This window comes from Parus major, chromosome 4 (genome assembly GCF_001522545.3).
Source record: "Parus major isolate Abel chromosome 4, Parus_major1.1, whole genome shotgun sequence".
NCBI lineage: Eukaryota > Metazoa > Chordata > Aves > Passeriformes > Paridae > Parus > Parus major.
Window position 1 is genome coordinate 66,033,834 of NC_031771.1, and position 6,556 is coordinate 66,040,389.

At 52.5% G+C, this 6,556-nt stretch overlaps 1 long non-coding RNA gene across 1 annotated transcript; it reads right to left on the reverse strand.

Moving 5' to 3' along the window:
• Positions 1-2,368: 2,368 nt before the first annotated feature.
• LOC107202826 lies at positions 2,369-5,206 on the reverse strand. Its single transcript, XR_001520849.2, has 3 exons — positions 4,917-5,206; positions 4,611-4,761; positions 2,369-2,664 (listed from the first exon to the last, which is right to left on the reverse strand). It is a non-coding gene; the product is annotated as an uncharacterized LOC107202826 (long non-coding RNA).
• Positions 5,207-6,556: the final 1,350 nt, after the last annotated feature.

Here is a 6,556-nt window from a genome sequence, read left to right on the forward strand (position 1 = left end):
CTCCACTGGGAAGTGACCACAGTCCCAAGCCTGACATAGCTCAAGGAGCATTTGGACAAGGCTGTCAGACATCCCGAGACACCAGTCCCACTGCCCTCAGTCCCTGGGTTCTGCTGACTGCCCCACTGCAAAGCTCTGATCCCTCAGTGCTCACACCCAGCAGCTCCAGCCCGAGCTACCTGCCCCTCACAGGAACTCGACCCCAGAGCAGGCAAAATTTAGCTGTGCTGGCTCACATTACAAACCCTGAACCAAAACCAGCACCCTGGGAAAGCCCAGGGGCACCTGCCAGCTGTGCCAGGGCCAGCTGGTGACAGGAGCATGGCCCTGGTTCAGCTCTGGGTGGCTCTTGGCCAAGTTACAGTGCTTGTGATCCCACCCTGCAGAGCACAGACGGTTTTCTGGCCAGCCTCCCTTGGCTCCTCGCTCATTTTGGGACACGGGCCCACACAGCTGTCACTCACAGAGCAGAGCTGGATGTTACAACACTTGGGGTGCCAGGTCTTGGTGCAAGATGTTGGCAGAAGGGCTCAGCCCCAGGAGCAGCACAGAACCTTAGAATGGTCTGGGTGGGAAGGGACCCTAAAGGTCATCCAGTTGCAAACCCTGAAGGCAATGGAGACGCCTCCTGCTGTATCCTCCCCTACCTTGGGACACCCAAAGGCAGCGTGCTGGCATTCCCTGTCCCTCAGCACCTCAGCCCACACCTGCTTCCTGCACAGGGAGCTGGTAGTGCCAGCAAACAAGGACCAGGGGGGTTGTGCAGGATCTTGTACTCCAGTAAAGGCTGGAAGGCATCCAAGAGACATGGGGAAAAAAAAAAGTCTCAAGACAGCAAAAAAACCCAAAACAAACAAACAAAAAACCCCAAAATCAAACAAAAAAAAACCAAGCAAAAAAAAAATCTAAATAGCTAATGGACAAGCCCAAGACCCATACACTTCCTAAGTAATTCTGACTGCCCCAGGCTGAGGTTAAATAGAGCTCCAGGGCCCATGGGTGGTGTGGAGGCTGCAGGGGAAGCTGGTCATGGCCATGGTTTATTCATGCCTGACACCAGGGATGTCTCTGAAGGCAGAGACACCTGCAGCTGGGCACCCTTTCCTGCTGGATTACAGCTGGGATTACAGCTGGGATTACATCTTTCCATCCACATGAGCAGAACACCTCAGCAAAGGTGACGGAGCCATAAATGTGGCACAAGCTCCAAAAAGCCCTTCAGGAGCCCTCAGAAATGCTCAGATACCTTGTTTTCACATATGACAAACACTCTCCTTCACCTCTCCTGCTGATCTCAGATATGTCAGGGGTGGTTCCCTTCAGCATCACCCCCTTCCAGCTGCAGGGCTTGCACAGTGCTCGGTGATGGGCTCAGGACCCTCAAGTCCTGGTGCCACCTCAGCCCAGAAGAGCAGCCCACACACCTGTGTCACCTCCCTGGAAATCATCTAATCTGTGAGGAATGTGGCTGGAAGTTAAGGAACTTGGAAATCCTGGTGTTTTACCTTCCCAAGTGCCTGTTTTTACTGCAGGCCAGCAGGGAAGTTCTGCAGCTCTGACGCCAGCTGATGGCTTTGGGGATATTATCTCTCATGAACATTAATACCCACAGGCACACAAAGGCATGTGGCTGGAAGGGAAAGAGTCCCACCCAAGGAAGGAAGGCTGTCTTCTTTTTATGCATTTACACTAAAAACGGATTCTAAATTCAGCTTTAGGAAAGGTCAGTTCCCATGCAAGCATCCATGTGAAGCTTCCGTGCCCTCAGGAAGGATCATGGGCTGTGACATTGCTGCCAAGGGGCTGCTCAGGCCTTCAGAAAACCTTGGTTTGTGTGAGACAGCAAGGGAGACTCTACAGTGAGCAAAACTCCTCTTGCTGGTTCACAAAGCCAGCGTTGTGACAGTGTGAGCTGTCCCAGGAGTGTCCATGGCATTGAAACGAGTTGTGACTTCACATTCCAGGGACATCAGCACTGGGAAGGGGCAGAGCCAAGTCCCAGCTCCCCATCCCCTGACCCATCCCCTCTTTTGAGCTGTAAGGTGGGCTCCCCATCCCTGGAGGTGTCCAAGGCCAGGCTGGATGGAGTTTGGAGCAATCTAGTCTAGTGGAAGGTGTCCCTGCCCATGGCAGGGGGCTGGAACTGGATGGTGTTTGAAGTGCCTTCCACCCCATTCTGGAATTGTATGAAACAAATGTCTCAGGGACCTTGTGTGGCTTTGGAAACCAGTGAGAGACCTTGTAAGGAAAAAAGCAGCGTGTGAGCTCAGGGCCCAGGCAGTCCCTGGCCAGGATAACTCCTGCCCTTCTCTGGTATGAGGAGATAATTCAAGACTCAGCATGACACCAGCACCAGGCTGCTCCCCTTGTATGAATCCACACTTTATTTCTTCACCCTCCTGCACGAGGAATCATCCCCAAATGTGCAGACCTGGCCTGAATCCCAGGGGAGCACATGGTGCCTCTGCTTTCCATAACCAATGGATGTGATGCAGGGGGAGGAACCAGGTTCCTTTTGAGGAAATTTGAGTTTTCTTCAATGGCCCTGGCACCACATGGAATTAACCTCTGGGTCGGGATGTTCTGGAGATGATGCACTCAGAGCTCTTCAAGGCCGCTCCTGGTGGGATGGGGGGAAATGTCCTCGAGACCAGCACATAGCCACTTTATTTGGAAGAAAAACAAATTAAATGAGGTAATAATGGTTTGTGTATGAACTGCTGCAGGTCCTGCTGACAGCAGCAGCAATGTCCTGGCTTTTCAGCAGGGCCTCCACAGCAGACAGGCTCTGGATTTGACCTCCTGCTGCAGGAGACTCCACAGACTGCCCTGCTTGCCTGGTTTGAGCTGCAAACCCAGGATGAAAGCCAGATTAGGGTCACCACCCCACTGAGACCTGCTGAACTAGCCCAGAATTTGCACGTTCTTACAGTCACAAGATTCCTTCCACCTGCCTCCCCTTTTTCACAGGTATCATTTCCAGCTGAGCTGGTTCTCCCTCCTCTCTGGTTGCAGCCAGTGGTGGTGTGGGCCTTTGTAAACCTTTCCTTCCTTAGGGAACACTGCAAGATGCTTGGCCAGCAAATGGATCAGGAAATTTGGCCCTCAGGAGATAGCTCCTGTGCCCAGGAGCACATCTCCTGTTTTCAGAAGGACACATTGACGATGGTGAGGTCAGATTTTACCTGAAGTAACTCAGGAAGTGCTTCTAGCTGGTGTTTCCAGGGGTTTTTCACCTCTAGGAAAGATGGAAGACCCACCAGGACACAAAGTTCTGCTGGCAATGTGGGAGTGGGAGGGTGAGGTTTGCCCTCAGCTGGAGCGCTCACTGCTGTGCTTCAAAGCCTCTGCAGACAGACCTCCAGCCTGAACCTCCAAAAATTTGGCTGCTGCTTCTGCCCTGCAGCTCCTGAACCCAGCTCAAGTGTCGTGGCTGGCTGGGATCCCAGGGATGGTCCTGGAGGGTTTTTTAGTGCCAGTGGCTCCAGCTGGTCTGACAGTGCTGGGGGGAGCTGGTAGGGCAGGGAGTAGGAGAAAGCACAGGAGAAAGATGTGGCTGTGGCGCCGTTTTCTAATCCAAGGGCTCTCTGGTTTTATTGTAGCTTGGGAAAACCCTGAGGGATGTCTCTGAGAGGAAAATAAAGAGGGAGAGCACCGAGTTGTCAGGGTCAAGCGGCTCCTCGCGTTTCGAGAGCGGGCAGGGCTGAGCCCTGGGCAGGATCCTGCGGAGCAGCAGCACAACCCATGCTGTTTCCATCGTGCTGGGGTGAAGAGAGGCCAGCACAGCCCTTCAGCCTGGCCCCAGCCTCTGCCACACAGCAGGGAGGAGCCAGAGCTCGGGTACAGGGAGTGCCCCCATGGAGGGCACAGAGCTCAGCTCCACAGAACTTTCCACCAGCAATGGGGAAGGTGGCACAGCAGGGGCTCAGGCAAGACCCTCAGCACAGGCAGGCTGAGAATTGCACCAGTTTAACACTATGGTTCCCCTCATGAAGGTGTTGCTGCCCAGGAAAGAACAATCCCAGTGCCACAACATCCCTACCCAGGCAAGATCCACCCAGCTTGTCCCAGCAGGGTGAGGCCTGGAGCAGGTCTGAGGGCAGTGAATCCTTTGAAACCCAATGTCTGCACAGAAACTGAGGGACCCCAGAGCCCACCCAAGGTCCCACCCTCCTCACACCACATCCAGGTGAGATCCTGGCTCGCATAAACTCCTTCCCCACCATGCCATGAGCATAAAACCCTACAGGGCTTAAACCCAAGCAGCCTCCACTCAGCCTCATGTCAAGGGTTGGGATGCTTCTTCCTGGCCCAAAGGGAGTTTCGGGGGCCACCCAGGAGCTTTCATTCCACTTGGTTTTGTCCCTTTCCTGCCCCAGAGTAGCTACAAGCCAAGGACATCATTTGGAAGATATGGGCACGTACCCACTCCTCTGTAAACCTTACAGGGCTCTGCCCACTGCCTCCAGGCTTCAGGCAGTCAGGAATATCTGGACAGACTTGTATTCCTTTTCCCCCAAAATTACACAATTTATAGATAAATGTCTCAGGAGGGTTCATTGCCTTTCCCAGCTCAGGGAGTTGGAGAAGGGCTGAGGTTCTGTACTCACCCCATTTTGCATCCTCCTAAAATGCAACGTTTTAGGTGGGAGGAGGTTTTTCTTGTTTGGTTTTGCTGGTTTATTTCACATTTCAACGCTTATTGTTGCATTTGCAGTTGTCACCACACCAAAAGTTTGGGGTGGTTTACATCCCGTCTGCCTGGGGGGAAGATTCAAAGCTCAGCCTTTCCTTCAGGACACACAGATTGTTTCTTTTCCACATCAGGGGTATTTACAGGGCCTTTTGCTCCCACCATCCCCACACAAATCCATGGCAATGGGACTGCAGGTTTGTCCTGTCCCACAAGCACCCACCTTGTCTCCAGCAGCAGCAGGGGCAGCTCCTCACATGGCAGAGCTGCTCTCCACACACAGCCCAAACCCACCCTCGCAGGAATCATCTTCCAAGACAACTTTTTTCTCCAGGTGTCTTTTCTCCCACCTCTCAGGCTGAAACAGGGATGGGGAGGAAGGCAAAGTGTTAAAGAGATGGAGCAGGAGACCTCTGGGATGTCCCATCTACAGCTCGGAAGGAGGGAGATGAAATCAGATGCTGGATCTTTCCATAGCAAAATGGCCCAACACTGCCAGGAGGGTTTTTTCCACTGTACAGCTACTATAGGCTTGATGACAGGAAAGCTAATTATATCAACATCCTGTTTACCCAGAAGCGTGGAACAGGAGCCCAGACACACTTGGGCTGTGAGGGCACACTCTGATCCGGTTTCACGACAGAAAAATTTCATCCACACATCCATTTTCTTCTGCTACCTGCTCCCACTGCCCCAAAATCTGTTGGTTTTTCCAGACAAAGAGCCTGGAAAGCAAATCATGTAATGTAAATCCCTCGTGCAGTTCCTCCCTGAGCTGGGAAAGTGCTCACCTTGATGTTGCTGGAGCACATGGGGTTTATTGGGATCCCTGTAGGTTCCTGCTAGCCCTGCAGAGCTTCCCCCAGGAACACCCTGACCAAGCAATACCCAGCAAAAGCCACCCAGCAAGCCAGGGCAGCTTGTCTCAGTTTCTTTCTCTGTCAGAGCTATATTAAAAAAAATTCCTGGTGCCTTTTTTCCCCTCCTTGCCCCACACTTCACATCCCTGGCTGCGAGGCAGCTGGGTGTGCTGAAGGGTCCTCTCCTGGTGTGGTTTCATTTTGGTTTCTGCTGCTCCAACAAATTGCCTCACATCAGCCATGGCCCCTGTGCTCATCTGTGCTGTCCTCCCCCAGGGCTGTTTGGTCTGGAGAAAGGAAAAGCTCCAGGGAGAACTTCTAGCACCTTCTAGTACCTAAAGAGGGCTTCTGAAAAACAGGGAGAGTGACTTTTTACATGGACAGGTAAGGATGGGACAAGGGGAAGAGTTTTAACTAACAAAGGAGATATTTAAATTAGATATTAGGATGAAGGTATTCCCTGTGGGGGTGGTGAGGCCCTGGCAGAGGGTGCCCAGAGAAGCTGTGGCTACCCCTGGATCCCTGCAAGTGTCCAAGGCTGGGTTGGACAGGGCTGGGAGAAACCTGGGACAGTGGAAGTGTCCCTTCCTGGGGCAGAGGGGTGGAACAAGAGATCTTTGACATTTCTTCCAACCCAAACCATTCTGTGATTCCCTGATTCTCTGATTCTACTCTTTTCCAAATTTCCCATTATTTCACTTTTCCTCCTAAGCCTGGGACAGCCCAGGGATAGCAGGACTGGAGGAAGGAGGATGATTTGTTCCTTTTGCCAAAGGAAGGCCCAGTCCTATTTAATGTCAGGCCAAATGCCATGGCCAAGGCTTCAGGAGCTCCCTCTTGTTGCCAGATATTCTCCCTTCCTTCCTTCAGGACAGCTGCAAAACTGAAATGACCGTGCTTTGTCCCAGACTCAATTATCCATTAGCAAGGCCCAGCTGTATTTATTAACCTGCACCACAGAAATGAACCTGAAAAACATCCTGAGCCACCTTCCCCCTTCTCT